The sequence below is a fragment of the Suricata suricatta genome, chromosome 1 (genome assembly GCF_006229205.1).
Source record: "Suricata suricatta isolate VVHF042 chromosome 1, meerkat_22Aug2017_6uvM2_HiC, whole genome shotgun sequence".
Lineage (NCBI taxonomy): Eukaryota > Metazoa > Chordata > Mammalia > Carnivora > Herpestidae > Suricata > Suricata suricatta.
Genome location: NC_043700.1, coordinates 18,552,815 through 18,563,930, shown reverse-complemented (window position 1 = coordinate 18,563,930; position 11,116 = coordinate 18,552,815). Strand labels below are relative to the sequence as shown.

General features: G+C 39.2%; 1 long non-coding RNA gene and 1 pseudogene across 1 annotated transcript; one reads left to right on the top strand and one right to left on the bottom strand.

Moving 5' to 3' along the window:
* The first annotated feature begins 8,291 nt into the window (after positions 1-8,291).
* On the top strand, positions 8,292-8,416 carry LOC115302751 (annotated as a pseudogene).
* Positions 8,417-8,476: 60 nt separating this feature from the next.
* Positions 8,477-11,110, bottom strand: LOC115286716. The gene is made up of 2 exons (XR_003906252.1): positions 11,024-11,110; positions 8,477-8,634 (listed from the first exon to the last, which is right to left on the bottom strand). It is a non-coding gene; the product is annotated as an uncharacterized LOC115286716 (long non-coding RNA).
* Between the last annotated feature and the right edge of the window lie 6 nt (positions 11,111-11,116).

Sequence of the window (11,116 nt, the reverse complement as noted above, 5' to 3'; positions counted from 1 at the left end):
TTGAACAGAGACATCACCTGGTGCTCATCACGACCGGGCACTCCTCGGTCCCCATCACTTACTTCTCCCTTCCTCTACCCACCTACCTCTGGCAACCATCAGCTTATTCTCTACAGTCAGAGTCTATTCCTTGATTTCTCTCTTTTTTCCTCGTGTTCGTTTTGTTTCTTAAATTCCACATATGTGTGAAATCATATGGTATTTGTCTTTCTGTGACTTGTTTCACTTAGCATAGTACTCTCTAGCTCCATCCTTGTCCTTGAAAATGACAAGATTTCATTCTTAATGACTGAATAATATTCGTGTGTGTGTGTGTGTGTGTGTGTGTGTATGGGTTTATATGCTACATCTTCTTTATTCATTAATCAGTGGACCCTTGGGCTGCTTCCATATCTTGGCTATTGCAAATATTGCTGCAATTAACACAAGGGCTCACGTCTCCCTTTGAATTAGTGTTTTTGTATTTTTTGGGTAAATACTCATTAGTGAAATTGCTAGATTGTAGGTAGGTCTATTTTCCCTTTTTGAAAACCTTTGTACTGTTTTCCACGGTGGCTGTGCCAGTTTGCATTCCCACCAACAGTGCATGAGTGTTCTTTGTCCTTCACATCCTTGGCAATACCTGCTGTTTCTTGTGTTGTTGATGGCCTTTATTCCGTTGAGGTACGTTCCCCTTTCTAAACCTCCCTGTTGAGAATTTTTACCATGAAAATGGATGCTGTACTTCGTCAAATGCTTTTTTCCTGCATCTATTGAAATGATCATATGGTTCTTATCCTTTGTTTTATTAATGTGATGTGTTATGTTGACTGATTTGTGAATTTTGAACCACCCTTGCAACCCAGGCATAAATCCCTCTTGATTGTGGTGGTTGATTTTTTTGATTGTGTTTTGAATTTGGTTTGCTAGTATTTTGTTGAGGACTTTTACATCTGTGTTCATCAGGGATGATTTTATTTGTTTTTAAATCACTCCTTGAGACACAGGGCTGTGAACTGCGGTCTTGGACAGAGATGTTTCACAAAAGATGCCTATTTGTTCTTTGTAACCAATTATTCCTAAATGCTAGTGACATACCAGTTGGATAACCTCATAAAACTCCTACGTAAAAGCAGATTAAAGCTTGTTTGTTTTTTCTTCCCCCACCCCCAAAGAACAAAAGTGCTGCCAAAACCAAGAGGCTTCTTAAGAATCCTGGGGATTAAGCTCTGAGATGGGCCTTGGAAATGCTGATAAACCAGAAGCCCAGAGAGGTGGAATGAATTGTCTGGAACAAACAGAGAAATTGTGGAAGTGATCTTTGCATCCCAGCCTGGGGCTTTTAACAAGTTTGAAGGCAGGTGATGTGGGGGCTGTGAAACAAAATGGAGGACGCTAGTTGAAGCAGCAGAAAAAATGCAGATATGATGTCAGAGGCCATCTCTGTTGACCCGTGTCTCAATACTATACCATTTGCATATCTGATAAGCTGGTGTGTGTGTGTGTGTGTGTGTGTGTGTACACGTCTTTATAATTAAAAAAACATTTCAGGGGTGCCTGGGTAGCTCCGGTCATGATCTCATGGATCGTGAGTTCCAGCCCTGCATTGGGCTTTGTGCTGACAGCTCAGAGCCTGGAGCCTGCTTCGGATTCTGTGTCTCCCTCTCCCTCTGCCCCTTCCCCGCTCATACTCTGTCTGTCTCCTTCAAAAATAAACAAACATAAAAATATTTTTTAAATGTTTCAAATGGCAACTACCTAGGAATTTCCTTTCAGGTGTTATTAATCAATCAATTATTTTAGGAATGTTTCTAAAATTTATTAATCTTGTGCAAATTATAGTATGGGACATCCTGAAATCAACCAGTTGTACCAGTCTGAGAAACCTAGCTCATAATAAAATTGTGTTGCTTTAGTAATTATGACTTTTTTCCACTAGAGGCTCAAAGATTATCCTTTCATAAGCTTCTTTGAAATTTGGCAAAGGACCATCAATCTCACTGCCTGGTCTCTGATTCTTTGGTCCCATTTTTGCCTATAGAATACTTTCCATTTTTCCTCAACTTTTCTTGAAGACCTCATTGAATTGGCCCGAAAGCAGCTCAGAGGCTTGACCAACAGGGATGTGGGCATGCTGGTGGGGTGGATTTTGGGCACTGGCCTGCATACCCTCTGCCAAACAGACACCCCACAGGAGACTTGGAAGAATGAAAAGAGGAAGCTGAGGCAGTGGCTATGTGGGGGAAAGGTGGCTCTTGGAACAGTGTGTTGAAGATCCTTGGTTCTTCTGGAAGGCTCTGGTTAGAGGTTCAAGTATCAGGTCCCTGAACGATGACCAAAATTTGTTTTCTTGCTGTGCCAGAGATGCTAGAAGCTTTTTAGTACGTACGATAGAACATTTTCAGTTTGTATTAGTCTGTTCAAGCAGCCATAATAAAACCATAGACCAGGTGGCTTAAGCAATGGAAATTTATTTTCTCACAGTTCAAAAGCTAGATGTCCAGGATCAAGGTCCAACAGGATCAGTTTCTGGTGAGCACTCTTTCTGGCTTGCGGATGATTGCCGCACTGGTGTGCCCTCGCATGGCAGAGGAGGAGCAGGCTATCTGGTGTCCCTCCTGTGAAGGACAGTCCAACTGGATCAGGACCCTACTCTCATGGTCTTAATTACTTCGGAAAAGGCACATCTCCAAGTATGGTGACATTGGGGGTTAGCACTCCCACGTAGGAATTTGGGGAGACACACAATTCAGTATATAGCACAGTTTAATCTATTAGAATGGATTCTGGGTTTGGCAGTGAAGGACCTTGATCAAAATACATGGTGTATCATTTTTTTAATTTAGAAGCACCAGATACTACTGTATAATCTTCTTCCTATATCTAATCTTGAATCTTTACGATCTATGTTGAATCTACTAAATGCCCCGTTACAGTAAGTATGGAAACAGAATAGAAGTTGAAAATTTCTATTTTCTCTCCTTTTTTTTTGGTTAGTATATGATTTTAAATTTTTAATAAAATGCGTTTGGGTATACTCTACATATGGTAAAATTAGTACAATAATTTTAAAAGTGCAGTGTCCTGGTTTTGACCAATGTACATACACATGTAACCACTACTACGTATTAGATACAGAACATTTCCATCATTGCAAAACATTTCCTTATGTCCTTTCCTAATGATAAATAAGTTTATAAGTTTAAAGTATAGATTGAACCATAACCCACCCCAGGCAACCCCTGATTTAATTTCTATCATGGTAATTTAGTTTTGCCTGTTCTAAAAGTTCCTATAAATGGAATCAGATAGTATGTATCTTTTATTCTGGCTTCTTTCACTTCAATATTTTTGAGGGTCATCTATGTTGTAGAATGTCTATGTAATCCATTTCTGTTTTATTCCATCATGGACCGTAACTTGTTCATCTTCTGACCTATTGATGGATACTTGAGCTATTGCCAGTTTTTGGCCTTAAAAATAAAACTGATCATTCCACTACAAGCCTTTTCGTAGACATAGTTTTCATTTCTCTTGTATGAATCCCTAGAACTGGAATTGCATTATAATGTAAGTTTATGTCTAACTTCTTAAGAAATTACCAAATGTTTTCCAAAGTGGTTGTACCCTATTGAATTCCCAGCAGCACTAAAAAATGATATAGATTCATATCTTTGCCAGTGCCTGCTCTTTCATTCTTATCCTTTTAGTCATTTGTGTGGGCACAGAGTAATCAAACTGGACTCGTAATTTGTGTTTTCTTTGTGGCTGATGTTAAACTCCACTTATTTTGTGTTCCTATAGTTGATATCTAACCTAAAATCTTTCTCTCTTTACTTTTTAGTTTATATATTATCCCTTTATTCTTGCTTGAATATGTCTTAGGTCATGTTCATTTTCTTAATATGTGTCCTTGGTTAGGCATATGTCTTGCATTTATTATTCATAACCTTTTGAATTTAAGCTCATTAGGAGGATATTTGATATGCCACCTTGATTTCTGAAAGTACCTCCTTATTTTCTTCCTCACGGTATTGGCTACAGGAAGAGTCAGGATTCTTTGCCTTGTAGAATCATCATAGATGCTGGTTTTTTTTTTTATTATTTTCAAATTTGCCTTGTAAGTTTATTATCTCAAGGTACAGATTGGAACACAACTCATAATTTAAAATCTTTCAGTCATTTGTTTATAATTTCAACAACAACAACAATAAAAAACCTTGTTGTTTACTTATTCTGTGCTAGGCATCTTTCCAGGCAAAGGTGCTACAGCAATGAACAAAGCAAAGATACAGTGTTGGGGACAAGAGTGTAGATGCTATCTAACTTAGGTATTTCCTATTAGCTTTTTTTTTGAACTTAATTAACTAATGTTTGATTGCTTGAATATATTTATTGAACACTTACATAAGCAAGGCACTGCAGGGAAACAAAAGGAACGAATAAATTTGGTGAATTTTTAGTCTCATATGGGGCATAGTTACCAGTCAAGTAAACAAGTCACACACTGGAAGTGTCACTCGGTGCTAGGAATGCAGGAAAACAAGGCAGGATCCTGGTGTTCATCGAGGGGTATCCAGGGGAGGCAGACATTATTCAAATACTCAGACTTAGAACTAGAATCTGTAGTAGGTGCTGTGAGAGTATGTAACAAGAAGATGCACCATGGTAGGTGGCACGTGGTGCTCAGGAAAGACCCTGCAGAAGAAGAAAAATCTGAGACCAGTAGATCTAAGATGGGATCAACCAAATTGAAAGGAGTGAACATTAAGACCCTCCTCCAGGGGCACCTGGGTGGCTCAGTTAAGCAGCCGGCTTCGGCTCAGGTCATGATCTCACGGTTTGTGGGTTCGAGCCCTGCGTCGGGCTCTGTGCTGACAGCTCAGAGCCTGGAGCCTGTTTCGGATTCTGTGTCTCCCTCTCTCTCTGACCCTCCCCTGCTCGCACTGTCTCTCTTTGTCTCTCAAAAATAAATAAAACACATAAAAAAAAAAAAAACCTCATCCAGAGTGAGACGACATGTTGGAGAAGCTAATGAAGGCTAATGTGGCTGCACTTGGAGAAGAAAGCACAAGCATTAGTGATGCTCTTGAGTCCCCTACCATCTGGCTTTTGCCTAGATTTTTCTACTGCTGTTGCTCCCACCAGGGTCAGCAGTGATCTCGTAGCTGTGAAATCCAGTGGTTGTGTTTCATTCTTCATGTTACTTGGACTCTGTCCAACACTTACCACTTCCTCCAATAGGAAATTTCTGCCTTGGTTTTAGGAGGCCACCACTCATTAGCCCTCTACACCCCATGACTCATTCTCAGTCTGCTCTTCTGCATGATACAGGAGTCTCCTCAGATTTGGGCTGGTGCTCTGCCTGTCTCCATTTAGTCATGCGTGATGTCATGATGTGTGATGTCTGTCCCACAGAAAAGGGCTGTGTCTGCTTCAGTAATTACCGTGGCTGCAATGGGTGGCTAAGATTTTAGGAGTTACTGTATATCCAAGTTTCAGTGAGGTAAAATAATTTTCCTCCTATTTTATGTTTCTAACCTAAGTAGACCCTGCTGATCAATGTATGTATGTATGTATGTATATATGTATGTATGTATGTACGTACATATTTATAGGGAGGGAGGGAAGGAGAGAGAGGGAGGGAGGGGAGAGAAAGAGAGACAGAGAATTTTAAGCAGGCTCCATGCCCAGTGTGGAGCCTCATGTGGGGTTTGATCCCATGACCATGAGATCATGACCTGATCCAAAAGCAAGAGTCAGATGCGTAACTGACTCAGTCACCTGGGTGGCTCAAAGCTTCATTCTTATTGTTAAGTTAAAATGTAGCTAGGAACTATATTAGATACTATAGAATAAGACTCTAAAATTTCCTGCTGTAATTGTCCTTCTAGATTCAGTTCACAAGAATCTTTTCCTGGAAACTTTTCCTGAACCTTGATACTTTGCTAGGTAGTCTCATTATGAGGCCTTAGAGTACCATGTGCTTTCCTCCTGCATGTTTTATAACACACTGGAAGCATCAGTTTATTTTTTATTTTTCTTTTCAAGTTGGGAAGCCGCTCCTTTATATATCCACAATGCCAATGTCAATCCAGTGCCTCCTACAGAGCAGATACCTAAGACACACACACACACACACACACACACACACCCACGCACGCATGCCCCATCCTCATTATTACCATATTCTGTATTTCAAATTTGCCTAATCACCACAGTTTATTTGTAATAACAAAATCAGTCATCCTGGTGTTTTTTCAGTCGTTCACAAGACTTGTGCAGAGTCGTGAGTAACTGGAGTCACCCGATATGTACATTATCAGCTGAGGCGGAACAAGGAGGTTCTCTGCCTTCTCATTTTTACTCTCACACCAAACAACTGTCCTTACAGTGTATGTGGTGCCATTCTTTTGTTACATTTTGTGCACTCTGTTGGAACTTCATTGCTTAAAACATCCCTTAAATGTAGGGTTTATTTTTTCTTTAGCTAGAGCGAGCGGTGGAGGGACGGGGAGTGACGGGGGGAGAGAGAATTTTAAGCCTAGCACAGAGCCCAGTGTGGGGCTGGATCTTACCACCCCAGGATCATGCCCTGAGCCACAGTCAAGAGTCAGCAGCTCGACCAAACAGCCACTCCTGCACGGCCCTCACATGTAGTTCTGAAGCTCTGTCCAGTGTTCCTAAGTGCAAAGAAACTGTGATGTGTCTTATGAAAAAAATACACTGTGACAGAAAATCTTTATTCGGGCATGAAATTTTAGGATTGTTGGGTGTGAGTTTAATGTTAATGAATTAAAAATGTATATTAAGTAAGGTATTTTCAAACATAAACACATACAGAACATGGTTATGTATTGATAAAAATGTTGACAACAATGTTGTCACCAAATATTTATAGGAATTAGCCCTGTATTTCCCCTTGGAAGTTCAATAGTTGCTGATTCAATGTTTGAGTGACTTCACGGAACCTATATAACTACAGCAAATAGTGAGAATCATTTGTGTGTGTGTCTTGTGAAAAGGCAATGAGAGAAATAAATAATATACAAAAAATGTTCAAAAGAAGGAGAGGATATCTTCTTGAAGATATCAGAATATGTTTCATAGGGGAGTGATGGTTGATAATAATCCTTAAATAAGTTATAAATTTGAACACATAGAGCTGGATCTAGGGGAATTCTAATAGAAGGTAAGAAAACAAAGTCAGAGGTTTGGGAATGTTGAGGAATTTCTAGGTAGTTTAACTCAAGCATGGAGTACAGATTAGAAGTTTAGTGCCATATTGTGTTGAGTCTCCTGTGGGGAGGTAAAATGTTGGTGATTTATTTAGCGTTCATTACTAATTCAGTATTCAGCCTTTGGACTTAAAATAGTGCCTTACATCATCTCTTCTACCTTTCCAGTTAAATATCTATTAAGATTTAATAAAAAGCTAAAATTCACAATAACACACAAAGTAGGTCTGATGATCAGCACTGCCAGACTTTGGAAGGAGTTTCCAGCAAGCAGAAGACCAATCGGATGGACTGCTTCCTGGAAACAAGGGCCGAGTTGCTGGTCCTGCCCCAGGTACATAAGGTCTTTAACTATGATGCCATCTCTTCCCTGTACATGCTGCTTTGGGACCAGCCAAAACACTATCCCTTCTTCTTCAGAAACACCAGCATGCTATAGTCTCAGAAAACAAGTGAGAGGAAAAGAACAGAAAGCATGGGAATGGCATTGTCATATTACAGTATGTCCCGGGCTGTGTGGTTTTCTGCCCTAGATGCTGAAAATGGACACAAGGGTCAAGTACATCAACAGTTGGGCTTTTATAACACAGGCATGAATGGGCAGGAAGCAGGGGCAGTTGAAAATCCTAAAGATGTTCACATCAAAAGGGCACTGGTGGAGAGGGATTGTGAGCCCACAGGGATGGAGAACTAATGCCTCAGTCTTACTCCTTCTCTCCACCTGAGTTCCTGTCCCTTCGTGAATCCATCCAGAATCCAGAAGGCAAAGGAGCCTTTTGATTTAGTCTACAAGGACATGCAGGAGGGTAGAGAATAGTGGAAAATGGATCTGAGATCCCTAAAGGGGAGAACACACGCATATACTATGCTTAACACTATAATATACCTAAGCCATCATTAAAATCCATTGCACAGTATAATGTGTAGGAGTATAATGCTCACTTAAAATGAGAGACACACAAAAAAGAGGGTGATAAAAAAGAAACAAAATACAAATGCAAGGAATAGAATAGTTTCAAACATCTTATATGTTAATCCAATTGTGTCAATCATCACTTTAAATCTGAATGGTCTATCGCTTCTCGGCCTCTTGGCTAAGATCAAGTGTAGTAGCTGTTCTTATCAGTTTAAACCTGAATGTTCTAAATACACTATTAAGACAGATTATCAGAATACATTAAAAAAAAAAAAGACCCAACTATATGTTATCCCATTTGAATAAAAACCTCAAGTAAAAAGTGAAAGGAAGCAGGTAGTTGTATAATGCCAACAGTTAACACTGTGTTTATGGCAGAAGTATAAGAAATGGAGTTAGAGTCACATGCGGTTGCTTTTACAGTTGGAAAATCCAGTGAATCCAGCATTCACCAAAATTCTTTTTTTTCTTCAGTCATGAAAATTCTGATGCTGACAGGACCTAGAATTAATGCCAGTTTTAGAATTAATTAAGTCTTAGAGTAATTTCATAGCGGCACTTATAAACCAAACATCAGAATACATTAGATTAGTTCTTCATAGTTATCCACAGTTCGTGCTCAGTGATATTTTAGATCACATTTGTCTTGAAGAATAAAAGAAAATGAATGTGACAAGCAGGAAAAAAATGCAAAATAAATTGATTAATGTTCTCCTTCCTTTACTCTTTGAATGCTGGCTTCCTTAGTTGTGAGGCCCTACCCTGTAGACTTAGTGACTTCATTTGGAAATCAGAAGTCAAGTCACTTTGTATGATAAGGAATCATGAAGACATTTATTCTGACTCTTAGAGAAGTAGAGTTGTCGTACATTCTAGCAGCTGACATGATGTTCTTTCTTATGACACTCCTCTGATTATTATTTCAGAGTGCCACCCACACTTACTCTTCTCTTTGTCTTGTCAAGAAACGATGTTGAAAATATGAAAGGTTGCTAAGTGCTTTTGTGATAATAACAAGGCAAAATACACTATTTAAAAATTGTTCCATGCCAGGAAACAAAGAAGTACATCATGTCACGTCTCTCCATTTATAATCCTACGATGCACATCTTGCTAAAATGGATTTTACTGAAAGGATTCCTTCTTTTAGAGGAGGCCACACACTTATATTCCACCTTGACTTTAATACACATAATTTCCTTGAAGTGACATTTTAAGGATTTAGAATACTTTTTTATATGCCAGACTAAATGTTGGAAAACTGTTTAATCGGGCCATAAGCACACTGAGTATATAAGCACAGCTTGCATTTCAAGGAAGGTTAACTACTTTGTAGCTGTTGATAAGTTTCTCATTGAAATGAGCCTCACATTTTCCAAAGAACAGTCAAGAACATTTCAGGTAAACAACACACTTTGTGATTCTCTGTATGTGTATTGTTAATACAAAAAGATTGAGAAGACATTCCTGAATCCTTGTGCTCTGTACATAAATGGCCACGACTGCACCAAGAAATTCAGCTGTCTGACTGCCGGCTTCCTCATCCCTAGAGTGGAGATACTGTATTGAATAGTTTCCTTGCCCATCTATTTGGTGAGGAAATGAGATATATATACATTATGTATTATATATATAATAAACATATTCATTCTCTCTGTGTACTTATATCTCTCTATATACTTACGTCTTTGTATGTGTATATGTATATGTAAATGTCTTCTGTTCCTGGAGTAATCCGTATTGTTATATAGTGCCTTAGTTCTAGCCTGTTTCAGTGTGTTGCTGACCAAGTAGTATTAAGGAAATAGAGGTGGGCTCACGGGAAGTCCAACAATGACCAGAGAAATTTCTCTTTGCTTCCCTCTTCTAGGGAAAATATAAATAAATACACAAGTTGGAATTCTGCGTAGTGTTGTTTAATTTAAACATGTACCAGTAGGCTTCATATGCAGCTTTATTTCACTTCATTTCTGCGGTAAGTGACCAACATCTACACTCTAAAATTTTCTAGGGTCTCAAGAGCCAAAACTGTTCTATGAAAACAATGTGTTAAGCAGTTGGTGATTTCATGAGAGGCTGCATCTATATGTTTACAAACACGACAAAGGTTAAAAGCAAGCGGGTAGGGAGCTGCCAGTCCAGCCAGTCACGGTTTGCGCCAACGGAGAACTGGCTCACCTGAGCTCGTGCTGGGACTAATGGTGGCTGACTCTGTTACTAGAATTCATGCGACTGCCCTGTCCTCTGCCTGAGGCATGAACGTTTTAGTTGTAAGAACAGTTACTCTCTCATGGAACCCTTTAACCTGGATGTCCGCTTAAAATCACTACTTTATGAAACTGTGCCTCTGTTTTTACTTACTAAGGTTCCAAGAGATATCGCTAGGAGACTGCCGTGAATTATTCCACACAAGCAAGACCAAAGTTTTGAATATTAATATTTTTCTTTGGCTTGGAAAAGTGAGCCAGCAGTACAAGATAAGTCAGGAGCATGTTGTAGTACCAGAGCGTAAAGAAGTGCTCAGAAAAACCCAGAAGGATGGAGACACGCCATAGGGACACAGGAGCCAGACTGAAAGAGCGAGTTCTCAGTTGGAAAAATTTAAGTGACAAAAAAGATAATGTAGTATTAGAGCATAATAACCCAAAGTATGACAGAAATATCCATGTGTCTATACCAATATAAAAATTATTACAAATAAATGAATGATGTTGAAGTTACAGAAGAATTCCAAATAATAGATGTAGTTATTTCACTTTACAGAAGGTAAAGCTTGAATCCCCATCATCCCACCCCCACCCACGACAGGCTGGCCTCACCGACTCAATTCTAGAGAGTAGGGAATGAAAAAAAGTGGTAATGCCAGATTGGGAAAACCTACCACAACTACCTTAAATGAGTGATAAAAATTTTCATGTGCAGTGATGGCATGTGGATACCATGCATTCCTGATAGGATGTAACAATAAAAATTCTTCATCCGT